The following is a 17741-nucleotide window of genomic DNA, read 5'->3' as shown; positions in this document are numbered from 1 at the left end:
GTTGGCCTTGGTAAGTAATTGGATGGGATACCTCCAGAGAAGACCAGGGTTGCTACACAGAAGCAGGCAATGGCAAACCACCACTGTTAGTTTCGTCTCTTGAAAAACCCAGCAGGAGTTCCATAAGCCAGCTATGACTTGACAGCACTTTCCACTACTTGAAATTTATTATATTACACTGCCCATTGATCCATCTAACACCTTGCTATTTAGTCTCATTGACAGACACTTTCCAAGGTCTTAGGTGAAGACAGATCTTTTCTACCACCTGTTACCTGAAATCTTTTCGCCAGAAGTGCCAGGATTGGAACCTGAAGCCTTCTGAATGGATAGCCGGTGGTGTAACAGTTTGGCTGTTTGCAAGAAGCTCAAGTCTGTTCATTCTCTTACTTTTTGAGGGTTCAGCAGTACAGTACGGTGCAATCATGCATTCATGCATTCACATTCTTACATGGCCTATTGGGATTCCCAGTTCCCACCATTCCCCACAGATCAGTCTTAGCTGCTTGTCGTATAGCCAGCCAGTCATATAAACAGTGAGCAAATGAATCAGTTGGGCAGTAATTGTAAACATTGTTTTTTTTTAAAAAAAGTGGTTTAAAAATGGTGTCATTTAAATCCATGTTTTTGTCAAGCTTATATCTCACACATGCATTTTTGGCTCAGCTTCATGGGAGCCATGGGAGCCCAAACAATAGCATCCCTCCACAAGCATCATCATTTGGGAAGATGAGGTTTCCCTGGCTGAGACTAGGGAGCGTACATTTCTTTCTCCTCTTTCCTTGTCTCTTCTGGCTTCTCAATGTTCACTTCTTGCTGTGAGGCTCTTTCCTTTTCACTGATGGTGGTTGTACAGCTGTTGAGGAAAGTAATTTCAAGCAAACATATGCCCCAGTGAAAACAAATAGTTCCAAGCTGAGGGTCAGGTGCCACGCCAGGGCAGCGCAGGCTGCATTCCCAAAGTGTGGAGGGCTCAGGCAAGAGGCTAGTTCCAGCAGCATAGTCAAGATCCAGTCCTAGGCCAAAAGCACAGAGTCCACAAGCTGGTGGCAGCCTGGTCCAAGGGCCAGTCCAAAAAGCAAAGTCAGGAGGTCCAAAGGCCAGTTACCAGCAAGTTCAAGGGCTAGACAAAAGCAGAGTGCAGGCACACTGTTTTTGAAAGGTTTCTGTTGAACTATGGTGACCTTTAAGTCCTTGATGGAATGTCCTGGTAGATTGGAGTGTTCTCCCATATATCTGACTAGTTTCTTCATACCCTCCATGCATCTGACGAGGAGAACTGTGGTTCTCGAAAGCTTATGCTACAGTAAAGTTGGTTAGTCTTAAAGGTGGTACTGGACTCTTTTATATGAGTTTCACCTGTTGTTGCTTCTGGGTTGGAGGGTGCAGGTGGATCTGCCTCAGCTGCTGGCTGTTGTTCCTGATGAGCCTGCAGCTCGTCAGTCTGCTTGCTGGTTCCTGGTTCAGGGCTGGCTTCCAAGGCCTCCTCTTCTCTTGAGGAGCCCTCAATGCTGCTGTGCCCTGACTGGCCCATGACACCGAGATCTCAGGTGTCCATTACCCATTAAAACTGCAGCTGCTTCCTGGACTTTGCAGAAGGTGGATAAAGTTTGTTCCCCCCCCCCCAACCCTTATAAATTCAGGGCTGGATTAAGCATTAATCCCACTGGGGAAACTTCTGGTGGGCTGGAACTTCTCCCCTTTACTAGAGATGGGCAAGGAGGTAGGCAGGAGTCATGAGGCTCACAGTATGGCTGCCACCTAGGACGTGGTAGTTAAGGGGCTTCTAGTAGGCATCACACAGTTCTTCATTAAGTGCAGAGTGCTGTGTTACCTTTGTTTTTTTTCCCCCTTGTTCTGCTCTGTGACTAAGTGGAACAGGATGTGGTAATGTTTTTACATTAACAACTTCTAAGACAAATTTCAAGTGCTGCACAAGGTATAGAATCAAAGCCAAAAAAGAATGGTTTATCTTCTGTAGCAGCCACTATCCCTGAAAGGGAACGTACCTCAGTTAAAATAGGGTGCGAACATCCTATGGTCTGTCCTGAGGTGACTTGAAAGTTAACATTTATACCAATAATTCATTGTAATCCTCGAGTTAAAACTTTAGAGAGTTCAAGTTAAGAAATAATATGTTGCCCCTCCTTTTCCCACAGCGCTCTTGGACAAGGTTGCTCATTACACCTTTCAACCAGATGCATAAATGTTGAAACAGAGAGAATCCACAGACATGAGAGACAGCTTTTGAAGATAGTCATAAAAATAATGGCTCTTCTCAGGGTGAAAGCTCCTCACACTAGGCACTTCAGTGCTATTGTGCTGAAGCAGTTATAATATTCTACATACTGAGTGACCTTATCTTGCTGGCATTTTCTGATGCAAAAAAAAAAAATGAAAGCTATGTTTTAATGTCATATTATGAATATGATTTCTACCCCATGTTCTGCAACTTCACACTGTCAAGGTGCCACTAGCCTCTCTTCCATTAATGCCATAGGTACAAATTCACTGCTTATCTGGGCTCGAGTGACACATTCAGACAGCAAAAGTGGTCGCCGGTGGATATGAAAAGCACTGCCTACAGCCTTATCATTTCACCATCATTGCATATATTGTCTCCTATTCATATATAGACACATAAAAGCATCCATTCAGCCTCTCAAACAGCAAAGCCTCCTTTTGCTTGTGCTAAATCCACATCATATTGCCTTGTGTGTGTACAGCTCTTGTGTGGAGTAGAGAACTACAATATGGTTAATGCCCCATGAAGAGAGGTGTCACCTCCCTGGAAGACAGGGTCTCTGATATAGTAATCTTGTCCTTTCATCCCAGAAATAAGTGGACTGACTGTGGTTACTTAAACATTACTGCAAAAGGTTGACTACTGCATAGCCTGAAAATGGAAAACTAAAGATAAATTCACAAAGGATAGGTCTATCAACAGCTATTAGAGATGATGGCTCAATTGAACCTGGATGCACAGAAGCACTACACTTCAGAATACCAGATGCTGAGCGGGAAGGAGGATGGATGGCTGTGACCTTACATGTCCTCCTTTGGGATGCCCAGGCTGGAGTGGCTGGCCAGTAGTGGAAATATACCGTGGGAGCAGATAGAACTTGGTCTGATTCAACAAGGCAGTCCTTATGTTCTTAATACTAAGAGATCTGTGTGCACATATAGGGCTGCAGATGTTGGACTCTGGCACTATTGTTATTATGGGAGGTGCTCTTTAGTGAATAATTTATACCTCAACTGAGAAGTCAGAGCCTGCTTTTTGCACCCTCTTTGGGGCCTGCGAGCCATGGCCCCAGACTCCAACCCCAACAACCACCCCTGACAGCACCACCATGTATGTGTGAACAGATATAAATAGGTCATAAATAATGCCAAAAATTAGATTCGCTGGAATCATTTCATAGATTTCTGCACAGCAACATTTGATTCATCCTCCTCCTCCTCCTCCTCCTACTACTACTACTACTACTAGTAGTAGTAGTAGTAGTAGTAGTAGTAGTAGTAGTAGTAGTAGTAGTACTCCCTTGATTTGCACAAGGCAGAAAGGTACTCTAAAACAGGGCTTTTCAGGTCAAAACAACAGTGATTAAAAACATTCTACTACTAGTAGTAGTGGTAGTAGTAGCAGTAATAGCAGTAGTAGTAGAAGAAGAATGTTTTTAATCACTGCTGTTTTGACCTGAAATGCCCTGTTTTGGAGTGCCTTTCTCCCTTGTGCAAATCAAATGTAAAAAAATCTTTGTTTTTTGCTCTGTTTTCTGTCTTTGCAATGAAATTCTTCTATAAAATAGACGTATTTTGCATTATTACTTGTGCTTTGACAAATTGGCATTGACTTTATATCTTGCGTACAAATGTGAATGATGTGCATAGTACACACAAATACCGTACTAATGCAGAGAAGTTAGCCGTGTTAGTCTGTGGTAGCAAAATCAAAAAGAGTCCAGTAGCACCTTTAAGACTAACCAATTTTATTTTAGCATAAGCTTTCAAGAATCAAGTTCTCTTCTTCAGATGCCTGATACAGAGACTGGTCAAACACAGAAGAGCAGAGGGAAGAGGCAATTAGGGGGGGAGGGGGAGGGAGCAATCAAAACATTCCTTTGCTAGTATATGTAAACATCTCCTTTTAGTGTGTGTATCAGTTGGCTTCAAAGGAGTTTGCCCTGTTAGTTTGTAGCAGCCAAACAGCTAGACCAGCCAATTCCAATGCAGTATGGGCCTTCGATAACCACAGCTCTCCCTGCCAGATGCATCTGACAAAGAGATCTGTGGTTCCCGAAAGCCCACACCAGGTACCACTGAGCTCCCCCAGACCCCACCTCTGTAAAGGAAATCTGTTACCTGTGGTAATGTGATAACCATTCATAGTCCCTATTCAGTCCCAGCTTGACAGAGTCAAATTTGCATATGAATTCCAGTTCAGCAGCCTCCCGTTGGATTTTGTTTTTGAAAGGTTTCTGTTGAACTACAGCGACCTTTAAGTCTTTGATGGATACCGTACTAATGTATATTTTAAAAAACTAAACAACTTGTATATACAGTCTAGAAAATGAGAAAAGAGAACTGAACCAACTGATAAAAACATGGAATAAAATAAGCCTTTCACTCGTCTTTCACTAAAACAATTTCCATTACACTAGCAAAATTTCTCTGGATTATTTTTGCAGATTGTTGAAAATCTCTCAGTTAAAAGGGGACAGATTCATAGCAAAAACCACTCAGCTGGCCTGGCTAGCCTCCATTTGGTATTAAGTTCTTCTTTCGGCTTCTAGCTATGACCCTTGCCAACACAGAAAACAGTGAAACTGATGGCATAAAACACTAGGCAACCAGAAGCAGAAGCAACAGGCCTGGTGTAACAGAGAGGAAACTGTTTTTATTGTCTTATATAATCTATGAATAAATACATAAAATATCAGCTGGAGGTCCTCTGAAACCATACCTTCTTGCAGTGGGTTCATAACAGATGACAAAGTTTAATAATGCTGCCAAGTTAATAATTTCCCAGAAGACAAGAGAAAAGACTTGCTACACAAGGAGGCTTCACAGAAAGCCACCCTAATGGAATCCATACAACTTGCATAAATGAAAGCACAGCAGAAAAGCTAGTCTCTCGTACTCCATTTCCATTTCCCCTGTTCCTTCTCCTTCCAGATCCTCCAAATATGAGAGTTATTTGAGTCCTTTTTTTCTAGATTAGGGTGTGACAATAACGAAAATGAGCTTTCAGCATTTCTAGGTAAAGAGAACGTATGTTATATATCAGCATTAGAGGTGGGCATGGACTGAAAAATGGACCAAAATTTGACATGGCCTGGCCTGGTTTGGCGTTCACAAACAGGCGGGGCATGGGATGTGCATTTTTCATGGATATGACAACTTTTGGGTCAGTCCATCAGTCCGTGAAACCAGACTTCTGTTTGCCCAGCAATGAATTCCCTAGGCAACGTAGGGGAGTCATCTGCAGGCTTTCTGCTGCCTTTGGAACACACCCTGAAAACCTTAATAGGCAGCTCTGGCTGCCAACCAGAGAGCTCCCATTATTCTTTATGAGAGCAAACAGTATATATAACACCCAGCACTGAGCCACAGTTTCACTTTCCAGCTGGTTACCAAGAGAGGAACTGCTTGTTGAGGGAGTTTTTTTGGGATTGCGCCAGAGGGAGGCTTGGGGATTGTGCTGCAGCAAGGCTCTGGGAGCAAGCTTATTGGGTTTCCTCAGCTGAGGTCTTACTCCTCTATTTAATATTTTTCTTTCAATTCTTATTTGCTTGTGGGGTGGTGGGCTAGCCTAGGGCTCTGCCCCGACCCAGTCTCAGGGCTGCAGGAAGGCTCTGGGATCAAGCTTATTGGGCTCCTTGAGGGCTCACTCTTCTGTTTCATTTTGTTTCCTTTTCAATTCTTATTATTGGTGTTGGGCTAGGGCTGTGCCCTAACCCAGGCTGTTTTCACACTGTCTATAACTCACGGAAGGCTGCCGGCTTTCTCGCGGGATTTTTGATGCCATCTGTTTACAAAACGCCACAAACAGTGATTTATGGCGTTTTGCAATCTGATGGTGTTAAAAATCGCAGGAAGAAGCCGGCAGCCTACCGTGAATCTTGAGCTATTTATAGACAGTGTGAAAACAGCCCCAGTCTCAGGGCTGCAGTCAGGCTCTGGGACCAAGCTTATTGGGCTCCTTGAGGGCTCACTCTTCTGTCTCATTTCCCCCCCTTTCAGTTCTTATCTGATTGTGGGGTGTTGGGCTAGCCTAGGGTGCTGCCAATTTCTGCAAGTCAATTGGCGTTTGCGGCTCCTATTCTATCTACTAGAAGTTTCCTGGGGGCAGCCGCTTTGGGGATCTGTAACTCAGAACTCCAAAATGCCAACACTTGGAGGGTGGCTGGAGGAGAGCCTGCTGAAGACTCACTGTGAGTTTGGCATCTCTGAGTGTGAAGGGGGCAGTCCTAAGGCCCCCAGAAGTGATGGACCATGGACTGACCAACCAGTCTGTGAACAGGGGTGGGTCAGGATCCATGAAACATGATGGACTATGGCCCAATGGCCTGTGGTTTTTTTCCGGTCTGTGCCCATGTCTTATCAGCAGACTACCTATGCAACAAAGTTGTTTTTTTTTTAAGATTTATTTTTTCACACATATGGTAGCCTTTCTACATCAATTTATAAGCCAAGGCAACAGCTGTGACTCCCCAAGTGAATTGTGCTGTTGCTCTTCACAAAATGAAGCCAACTCACATCACCCTGCAGAGGTAATGGTTAATAAAGGGGAAGTGTTTTTAGGGAAACTTTTCCATCATAAATGCTTTTTTCACTGAGAATACTCCAATAAGTTTCTGAAGAACCTCTGGATAGTTTGGAGCACAGTTTCAAAAACCATATATTTCCTAAGCCTACAAGAACCACTAAGTTCAAGGAATACAGTAGCACCTTTAATACTAAGAACCATAGCACTCTTCATCTGCATCTGACAAAGAGAGCTGTGGTTCTCAAAACCTTATGCTACAATAAAGTTGGTTAGTTTTAAAGATGCTACTGGACTCTTTACAATTTCAGAAGGGTATGACTCTATTTATTTATTTAAGACACTCTAACCCATTTTTGCCTACCCAGAATATGTACTGATATTCTATTGTTTTATATGATATTTAACTTGTAATTTATTGTACTTGTTGCATATATATCCTCTTGAAATTATGGTTTTATGATGTTATGACCTGCTCTGAGCCCACTTGCAGGGAGGGCAGACTATAAATCCGACAAGTAAAATACATAAATAAAATAAATACATTTTTCTGCACACAATACAGATCCAGATGGCTTAAATGTACAAAACATGCTAAAGACAATCAACTTTCACATGTGTAGTATCAACACATTGTGCCAGGAGCATGGGCCCACCAGGAAGGGGAGGGAAAGGATAACACAGACATGGTACTGGGGAGAATCAGGCTACAATTGTATTGATTACGGGTTCCTAAGGTGTTGGCATAGCATGGGCTGAGGACAATGAACATAGTTGACTGCCCAGCTGCTCTCAGCACCTCCAGTGGGTACAGTTGACAGCCCAACAACACCTCCATTGGGTACAGGTGACAGCCCAACTGCTCTAAGCACCTCCAATGGGTACAGGTGACAGCCCAACTGCTCTCAGCGCCTCCAATGGGTACAGCTGACAGCCCAATTGCTCTCAGCACCTCCAATGGGTACAGTTGATAGCCCAACTGCTCTCAGCACCTCCAGTGGTTACAGGTGATAGCCCAACTGCTCTCAGCGCCTCCAGTGGGTACAGGTGACAGCCCAACTGCTCTCAGCACCTCCAATGGGTACAGCTGACAGTCCAACTGCTATCAGCATGATCAGTGGGCAAATTTGACAACCCAACTGCTGTAAGCATCTTCCTCAACCAACCTGTAGGGGTAAACAAAGGAAGAGGGCTGGAAATCACTATTGTTACCCATCACCATCCTCCAGGGAGCTTGGTCAATGTGTCAGCCCTGATATTGGCTACTCCTTAAGGAGGACCCCTTTTATGGTCATGCAGGGAGCTTACCTTCTCTTGCCTTCTCAGAATACCTGTATTTTTTATAGCTATATCGGAGGAAGGTATTCAACAGGTACAGCTTCCTCACAAGTATTTCTGAACCTAACAAAATTCAAAGGAATCACAAAACCTAATGAAGCTTTCAGTTCCACTCCTGGCTTCCATTCCTCTCATCAATTATGAACACCATTAACCAAAAGGGCATTTAGAAAAAGAGGGAACAGGAGTAAGGCCGGTGCCCCTTTTGTTCTGAGTCATGTTTTCCGTAGGCATTACATGTGGGAAGCAAGAGAATGCATGCCACAGTATTAGGAGGAAATAACTTAAAAGTTACTTAAAGCAGGAAAACCCAATGCAGGTCTGTGTTTTCCTAGGGATTAGAGATTTGATTGGAGTCACACAGAGAGAAGAAAAGCTGATATTTAAAGAGCTTCATTTCATGGTAAGCCAAAAGACTAACAAACCAAAGACATCAAAAAAAAATCTGAAGTGAACATTTTGATTTGAAAAAAAAATTGAGCACTGAATATTTATTCCTCCTCTTAGGTGACATTTGAAAATGACTTATTAAGCTTCCACTGATAAAAGGGGCACTGGGGCTGGGTATGGTATATCGCTCACTAAAAACTAAGGAGGGCATAAAATTTGTAACAGAACAGGAGTGAAGCAGGGGAGCAGGTATTTTTGTATTTCCACCAAAATATTTGTGTGAGACACATGCAGGGCTTTTTTTCAGCAGGAATGCAGTGGAACGGAGTTCCAGCTCCTCTTGAAAATGGTCACATGGCCAGTGGCCCCGCTCCCTGATCTCCAGAGAGAGGGGAGTTTAGATTGCCCTCTGTGCCGCTGCGTGGAGGGCAATCTAAACTCCCCTCTGTCTGGAGATCAGGGGGCGGGGACACCGGACATGTGACTATTTTTGCCAAGGGCGATTTAAACTTTAAAAAACTCCCCCCTTGTTCCAGCTGACCCAAAGTGATGTCATTGTGTGGTCCTGAGTTCCACCACTGAGTTCCACCACCTCTTTTCCCAGAAAAAAAGCCCTGTACACATGAATGTGTGTGTTTGGCCTGTATCTACTGAGAGAAATAAGGTAATAAGAGTCAAGTTGTTTCCGACTTGTATGTTATGTGGCAATTGCTTAAATCAAATGAGGGTGTGTTTTTTTTAGCCTCAGACACTAATCTCAAGTGGAAGTTGTCACATTTGATGAAGTACAATGAAGCCAGGGAGGAAATCTTCTGTTTCTATTTCCAGAGGTGCATCTGCTTGAAGGCACGCACTTTCTTCAGCAAATGGCAGCTTGCCTTGAAACACTGGCAATGAACTTTAATTGTGTTCTTCAGATGAAAGGCTTAATTTTGATCGGAATCCCTTTGGGTAGCAATCAGCCAACTAAGATAATCACACCTCCCAACTGCAGATAAAAATAACCACCTTGATTTCATCCCCCCCCCATTACATTCTCCCTTTGCTCATTACAAAAATGTGTATATTTTTATAACCCTGTTCTTTTTGACAGGCAGCGATCTTTAGCCCTTGGAACCTAAGACAGTCCTGCAATAACAGCTATTTCAAACCCATTATAACAATTAATCACAGGAGGAGCTACTAGGGGAGATATCGCATAATTCTGAACCTATAATTGAATTTTTAATGCTCTTAAAACTTCAGTGGTTAGACTTTGTGAATATCGGTACAGCAGGAAAATTCCTTTTCTTTCTATTCTTTGGTGCCCTGGTCATAAGTTAGCTCAGCTATTAAATTTCAGGAACAATGATTTAAAGATCCCTTATTTTGGCCATACCCTGAATACAGAAAGATAAACGGTTCTCAAAACCATTTCCCTTGATCATGCATGTTGCAGAGAAGTAATTGCTTGTGTGACTCCCAAGACAATGGCTGCTGACCCAGTTTAAAAATAATATTTCATCGGTAGTCAAAATGAGATGCTGATGTCTTCTGTGGACAGAATAGCTGCACTTTAACAGCAATGTGATGGGCAGATATAAAACGGGTCCCACTCTCCCTACATAGTAGACAGCCAATATTGCATAGTAGTTAGAGTGCCAGGGCTCACTCAGTTAGACATGAGTTCAAATCTCTACTCTGCCATAAAACTCACGCGGTGACCTTGGGCAGGATGGTGTGTCCAAAAAGGTTCTTGTAAGGTAAAAGTTGGAAGTTACATCGTACTGTATACCACACATCAGCTTCTGAATGTCTGTCTTTAAAATCATTTATATAAGGTTGTATTGTCGAAGGCTTTCACGGCCGGAGAACGATGGTTGTTGGGGGTTTTCCGGGCTGTATTGCCGTGGTCTTGGCATTGTAGTTCCTGACGTTTCGCCAGCAGCTGTGGCTGGCATCTTCAGAGGTGTAGCACCAAAAGACAGAGATCTCTCAGTGTCACAGTGTGGAAAAGATGTGACACATCTTTTCCACACTGTGACACTGAGAGATCTCTGTCTTTTGGTGCTACACCTCTGAAGATGCCAGCCACAGCTGCTGGCGAAACGTCAGGAACTACAATGCCAAGACCACGGCAATACAGCCCGGAAAACCCCCAACAACCATATATAAGGTTGCTTGATTGATGAAGATTTATACATCGAAACAGGAACGTAGCTGGCATCCTGTCCTTTTTGTAGCTTATCAATTCCTTATAGCATATGTCCAGTTGTAGTAATTACGGTTTTTATAATTTTGTAATTATATCCTTTTACAATTTTTGCAATTTTTGTATTATATATACCTTCAATACATTTAATGATCTTTCTTAGATCTCTGGTACTCAGTACTAGACATGGGCACGGACCAAAAAAATTTAACGAACCAGCGGTTCATGGTTCAGTGCCGACGACGATTCTGAGATCAGGAACCACAACGAACATTTCCTGTTACCTAACCAGTTCGTGGTTCACGGTTCGTTGGGCATAGCACGGCCTCCGTGGCACTTGCAGATCCCATATTCCTGGGGAGTCTTTTGCAGGCTCTCCTACAGCCATCACCCAAGTTTGGATAAGACTGCAAGTGGCAAGCAAGAGCTCTGTCCCACTCCACTGCTCGCTGAAAGTGAAACCCAGCCTGGGAGCCCACAGCTATTTATAAACACAGGTCCCATTGAGCAATGCAGGAGGTCTGTGTGTGGCTGTCAGAGCTGCCTATCAGGGTTTGCAGGGATGAGATTGGAGTGCCTGTGGCTACAGGACACCCCCTTTCCCCCTCCCTCCTCTGGGTGTCTTCTCCCAACTTGTAACCACTTTGCAGCTCCGTGGTTGGAAGGAAGACCTGCCAACCAAGGTAAGCTGGGCTTCCATTTGGGTTTCCAGGGTGACAGAAGGAGCGCAGACAGAGTTCAGGCATTCCCCCGGCTCCGTTGCCAGGGGAATTGATTGCTGGCGCCTGAGTGTCTGGCTTCCCGAACCGTGGCCGAACGCACCAAACCAGGCTTTTACCGACCGCAGGTTAGTTGGACGTGGCCGATAACGAACCACCAGATCGCGATTGCGCAAATGCGCGATCGCCATTTTCGTGGGTTTTTGAAGTTCGTAATGCTGTTCATGCCCATCACTACTCAGTACCTTCTTTTTTTTCTATAGTAGTTAGAGTGCCAGGGCTCAATCATGTAGATGTGAGCTCAAATTGTGTATGTATCCACCCTGAGCCTGCTGGTGTGGGGAAGGTGGAATATAAATCGAATATAAATAAATAAATAAATCCCCACCCTGACACAAAACTCATGAGGTCACCTTGGGCAAGATGCTGTGTCTGAAAAAGTTCTTGTGAGGTAAAATAAAGACGAGGCCGTGTATGCTGCCCTGAGCTCTTTGAAGGAATGGCAGGATAAAAATGTAAGAAATACATATTGCTGCTGCTTGTATTACAGTCTTTGTGGATCAAACTATATTCCATGCAAAAGGAATGGTGATGTTTCTTAATGATTGTAGATAGCTCCTCAGTGGGTCTTAAAAGTGAGCAGATGGTTGCGTCCAAGCACCTATAAGGGCTTGAAAGAGAGAGCCCTCCTGCTCAGCTGAAGGGAGGGATCAGGTGTGTCTGTGTAAAAAGAAAGTACAGTTTAGGTTCTGGAAGGGTCAGGGAAGGAAGCATACAAACACTGCTGTAAGTTAACTGAAGGGTTACCTATTCCTGTACTGATCCATAATGTCCCTAGAGTTGCTAATTCTGGAGATTATCAGTTGCCTAGTTCACAGCTCCCATCTGTCACAGCATAGTAATGCAGGAGTGAAAAACTCTTCCGCATAGCTGTTATCTACGGAACAGGAAAGCCTATTTTTTATTCCTTTTTTATTTTCCATTTTTTCCCCAAATCTTATCTTTGTGAACAGTTTTGGATCACCCATTGTCATTCCTGGTAGTGGTGATGATTAGGTAGTTTGATATTTGAAATATTTGCTATGTGGTTTGCTGTATTCTAGCCTGTAGAATATAGGCTATATAGATTAAATATATAGTCTTTAAACATACGATTTGGATCAAGCAGAGGACTTCATAGGAGGAGCTGGAGGGAACATATTTCCTCCCACCCACCTCCCCTTTCCCCCACACAGCCCGTCATTTGTCCCAAAATGCTTCACTAAGGTAGAGGAGAGTCTTGTAAGTAAAATGTGCCACAGGATGGGAAGCTGCAGTGAGGATGGGGAGTCCAGTGTAATTGCTTTGGTTTCCTTCCTCTGCTGAGGCAAGCCATAAGTGGTAGAGGGAGGAAGAGGTGACTTTACTGTATCCCCCTTTGTCACTGCTGCCCCCTATTCTATGACTTAGGGCCAAGCTACAAGTAACGAATTACACTTGAATGGCAAGTGAACAGACTCACGTGTATTGCTCCCTGTTCACTTGCGCTCCACTTGCACTCCACTCATGGAGCGCAAGTGAACAGGGAGGAATATACGTGCATCTGTTCCCTTGCCATTCAAGTGTAATTCGTCACTTGTAGCTTGGCCCTCATTTGGCTTAGAAGTCTCTTCCAATCCTCAGAGGAAAATGAAAGATTGACACTGAAAATTGCAAGTTTTACAGAGAAAATTCAGTGTGAGAAAAAAGATAGGGTTAGATACAGTCAGCTTTTCCACTGGACAAAAAGAGAGGAGAGAGACCCAAGGTTATATTGGGGGTCATAAGACAAAGGCACGTATGAGAGTAAAATAGGGCTTTGGAGTAAGATGAGGAATTAGAGTGAGATTAAGTGTGTGTGTGGGGGGGGGCTGACTGTATCCAACCCATATGCAGAAGTAAAGAATCACAGGTTTGATTCATATTTATTTATTTATTTGAGTATTTTTACCCCACTTTGAGCAAGACTCAATGAGGCTTACCACAACAAAACAAAAAAACCCAACAATATAAAAATCACAGTACAACAGAAACAGTAGCCAGCAGGTCGGGCTGAGCAGCTGGAAGAACTCAGCCCCTGAGGGAACATTCTCTGCTGGAACGCAGCAGCATATGAGGGAGAAGCAAAACTGCAACAAAACAAGAGAGTTAAGCCATGAGGGATGCCATGCTGTAATGGTTAGTATCAGACTAGGGGCCAGGCTACAAGTGACGAATGACACAGGTTGGACACTTGTCAGCTTCCCTCAAGTTTTGATGGGAAATGTAGGCATCCTGGTCTTGCAGCTTGGCTCTCTGACTGCTGTCCAATGGACTTTTCAACTGTCACTTGTCCAACATTACGCCAAACTGCCTACATTTCCCATCAAAACTTGAGGGAAGCTGACAAGTGTCCAACCTGTGTCATTTGTCACTTGTAGTTTGGCTCTAGGATGCTATGTTTGAATCCCCTCACTGCCATGGAAGCTCAACAGGTGACTGTGGGCCTGTCATAAATCTCTCAAATGGAGTCTTAACTCTCAAAAGTTCATATCCTGGAAATCTGGTTGGTCTTTAAAGTGCTACTGGATCCAAATCTTGCTCTTCTATTTCAAAAAGTTGTTGCTGTGAGGATAAAGTGGAAGAGGGAAGAGCCTTGAGAAAACCCTCTTTGGGTCCTATTCCTGGAGAAAAAAAGGAATAGAAATAAAATAAATAGATAAATATGCCTACTCAAGCTGCAAAATTCAGTAGGATGGTTTGTACAGATGCCCGGTCTTTCCCCGAACTTGTTGCCTGCCTTGCATGGTATGGTGATAGTAATTTTAGGATCCTGTGGCACTCAGGGCCAAGCTACACATGACGAAAGACACTTGCCTGGCAAGTGGATTGAGTGGAGGGCAAGTGAACAGGGAGAAATACACTTGCCGTTCAAGTGTCATTTGTCACTTGTAGCTTGGCCCTCAGAGTGGCAGTGGGATAAATTTATTTTTTTAAAATGCCGCACTGTGTGTGGTGTCATAGGGCAGCTCTAGGTGATTCTTTGACCTACTTTTTTTTTTAAAAAAAACAGGGCCATTTCCACACATCTTACCTGCCTGCAGAACATCGCGCAAAAGACCCAGAAGATCGCACCTTCTCGCCCGAAATCGTGCCAGGGAGATGCTATTATCCAGGAGTTTTGCACGAAATCGTGTCTTCCTGGCATGATTTCGTGGAAGAAGACGTGGTCTGCCGGGTCTTTTGCGCAATGTTCTGCAGGCAGGTAAGACTTGTGCAAATGGCCTAGAAGTGACATGATGCTGCAACTGGAACCATGTGCCTCCTACATCCCCATACACAGCCCTCTCCCTGGTTACCATGCGCTGCCTGTCACACCAATGTGGCATCCAATTTCACACAACCCCAAAGACTTCATTCTTGTACACTCATGTATTGACATACTGTGATTTTCTTTGTGCAAGTTATTCAATGGAACGATGGGTAGAACATTTTTCAGCGCAGATGTATTAACAGAAATAGGCATACAGTTTTCATGCACCATTTTTGAAGGGACCATTTGCTACACACTAAGAATACATTCCTTGACACTCCCCCCCGCCTTAGACATGAGCAAGGTCTAATTATAACCACACTTTATTCTCTAACAAATTAAGACTTCACAGGTACAACAGTTTCACCACTAGAAACCTCGGCAGATCTGGAACAAAGTTTTGCAGCCTGCAGCATTTTTGGAATCCAAGTTTTTTTTTTTTTTAACCCACAGGAAAGGAGAAGAAAGGGAGAGAGTCTCTAATTATAGGAAGGACAGAAACAAAAGGAAGTACTAAATAAGTGACTAACAACATTGCAGGAAAACAGAAGCTGATTTCTTCAGTTACCATTAGAGGTAGATGAACTTCCCATTCCATGTTCCAATTCACTTTTGAAGTTATGCGTAGCCCACCCACCCCTTGCAGTTAATTTGTGAAATGCTGAATGCGTGCTTGGCTCTTAGTTGCTGCAGCTTTCGACTCTTTTAATTTTCATGAATCTCTTCCATGGAAAAGCCATGCATGTAAGGAGAGGGGGGCATTAAAAATGGGAGGAGTCACAGTATATAACCCTGTACATCACTGAGCCACTGTTGAACAGATGAAGCTGCCTTGATACTGAATTGGTCTAGCAAGGTCAGTATTGCCTTAGACAGGGTGTGACTCTGCAGGGTCTCAGTAAGGAGGTCTTTCACACCTCCTCTTACTTGATCCTTTAAACTTAATTGTGCATTCTGCCCCACTTCAAGCCTGACTGGCTCAGTAGTGCACTTTGATGCCATTTTGACGTCATGGATATGCTTTGTACCAGGGCTTTTTTTCAGCTGGAATGCAGTGGAATGGAGTTCCAGAACTTCTTGAAAATGGTCACATGGCTGGTGGCCCCGCCCCCTGATCTCCCAACTGAGGGGAGTTTAGATTGCCCTCTGCACTGTGCGGAGGGCAATCTAAACTCCCCTCTGTCTTGAGATCAGGGGGCGAGGTGACCAGCTGTGTGGCCATTTTCGCCGAGGGCGATTTAAACTTTTAAAAACTCCCCCCTTGTTCCAGCTGACCCAAAGTGACATAATTGGCCCTGGTAGCATGTATGCACTTTGTGCACGCACATGTGGTACCAGGGGCACCACCTCCCGCCCAGTGTTGCCCCCTATGCTGGCAACCCGCTGAGTTCCACCACCTCTTTCCCCCCCAAAAAAGCTCTGCTTTGTACCATTACTCACACACATTCTTATGAAAAGGAATGTTCCCCATTTTAATGGGGTAAAATCAGTTTGGAGAAATAACATGATGTGAAAATAAAGACCCTTTGGTTCAATGTGCCAAAGGGACAAGTGGGAAAGAACATGGAGATTTAATGGTGGGGGGAGGTTAAATTAACAGGGATGAGAAAATGGATAACATCTCTAATCTCGCCTCATGTTTACAACCCTTTCTGACCTGATGGCATCTTACCAATGGTGGGCATCTACTGAGCTGCTAGTGGAACCTGGCAGCTGCAAGTTATTTATTCCTCCATTACTCATATTGGAATCTGTTGTCCACTTCAAAGCTGCAAGACTGCAAAGTGCTGCAATCACGGCCCCAGCCTCTGCACCACAGCCACCTCCTCGTGCCTGCCAGTAAGGGCGCTGACCTCCCTTTCACTGGTGCACAGCAGTAGAGGGCAGGATATTCCTGGCAGCACATTTCGTGACTGCCTCAAGCTGCTTTGTCAACCAGGAGGCAAGGGGATATTGAAATACCATATTTCTTCTTCATGAGAGCCAAAGCACCCTGAAGAGAACATGCCCCGGGCTTTTTAAAACAAAAAACAGAGCAATAAAATATGAAACTCTATAAAACATGTAGTTTGAGGCTTAAGATAGATATGTTGGTGCTGTCAGAAACAAGATATCGCTTAGAGACACATTCTTAAGTTGAGAAGCTAAGGCCTTCAGAAGTCTCCCTTCCAGTCAAGGAAAAATGGTTCATATTTCAATTTGCATTTTCTTATATTTATTTCAGGTGTTTCCCATGCCTCATTTCCATAAAAAATATACCAAATACTTAATGTTTTGAGCATTTGAAATCTTTACCTTAACAATTATGCCTGTATATGTGCATGGGGTGGGATTATCCTTATGAGTTCATAAGGATAATCCCACCCCATGCACATATACAGGCATAATTGTTAAGGTAAAGATTTCAAATGCTCAAAACATTAAGTAAAACCCCAACTTAAAACCAGGGGTAAAATGACACATCTGAGGCCTTCTGAAATTAAAAATATAGACAACAGAAGGCCTACAATGAGAGGTTCAGATGTAATTCCTGGGAAGAGGATAATTCCTGGGAAGAATTCCTGAGAAGGTGAAGAAACCCCCAAATTCCCACACCAGAAGTTTGCTATTTTGATTTGGCTGGAAATATTTCAAATGATCTATAATATTCCCAGAATTCCATGACTGCCAAAAATTTATAGTACTTCAGCTTCAGGGAGGAAGGGAGATAGGGAGGAAAGCCAACACTCCGTCACAGCCAGCAGCGGCAGCAGGAGCAGAAAGAGAGGGGGAAGGAGGAAGAATGCAATGATGGCCAAATAACCAATTATGTCCTTTAAATGCTCTTTGAATGTCCTCTGTTTTCAATTGGAAGTAGACCTGGCCTCCTGAGTCTTGACACCAGGTCTACCACCCATTGAAAATAGTGGCAGTAGACCTGTCCTCTCCATGGAGTCGAGCTCTGCCAATACCTGATATTCCTGAACATGTCAAAATTTCCAAAACAGTATCAATACTCCCAAATGTTGGGGATAATAATAATAA

Source organism: Eublepharis macularius, chromosome 1, assembly GCF_028583425.1.
Source record: "Eublepharis macularius isolate TG4126 chromosome 1, MPM_Emac_v1.0, whole genome shotgun sequence".
In the NCBI taxonomy this organism is placed as follows: Eukaryota; Metazoa; Chordata; class Lepidosauria; order Squamata; family Eublepharidae; genus Eublepharis; species Eublepharis macularius.
Note: the sequence above shows the minus strand (reverse complement) of the source record.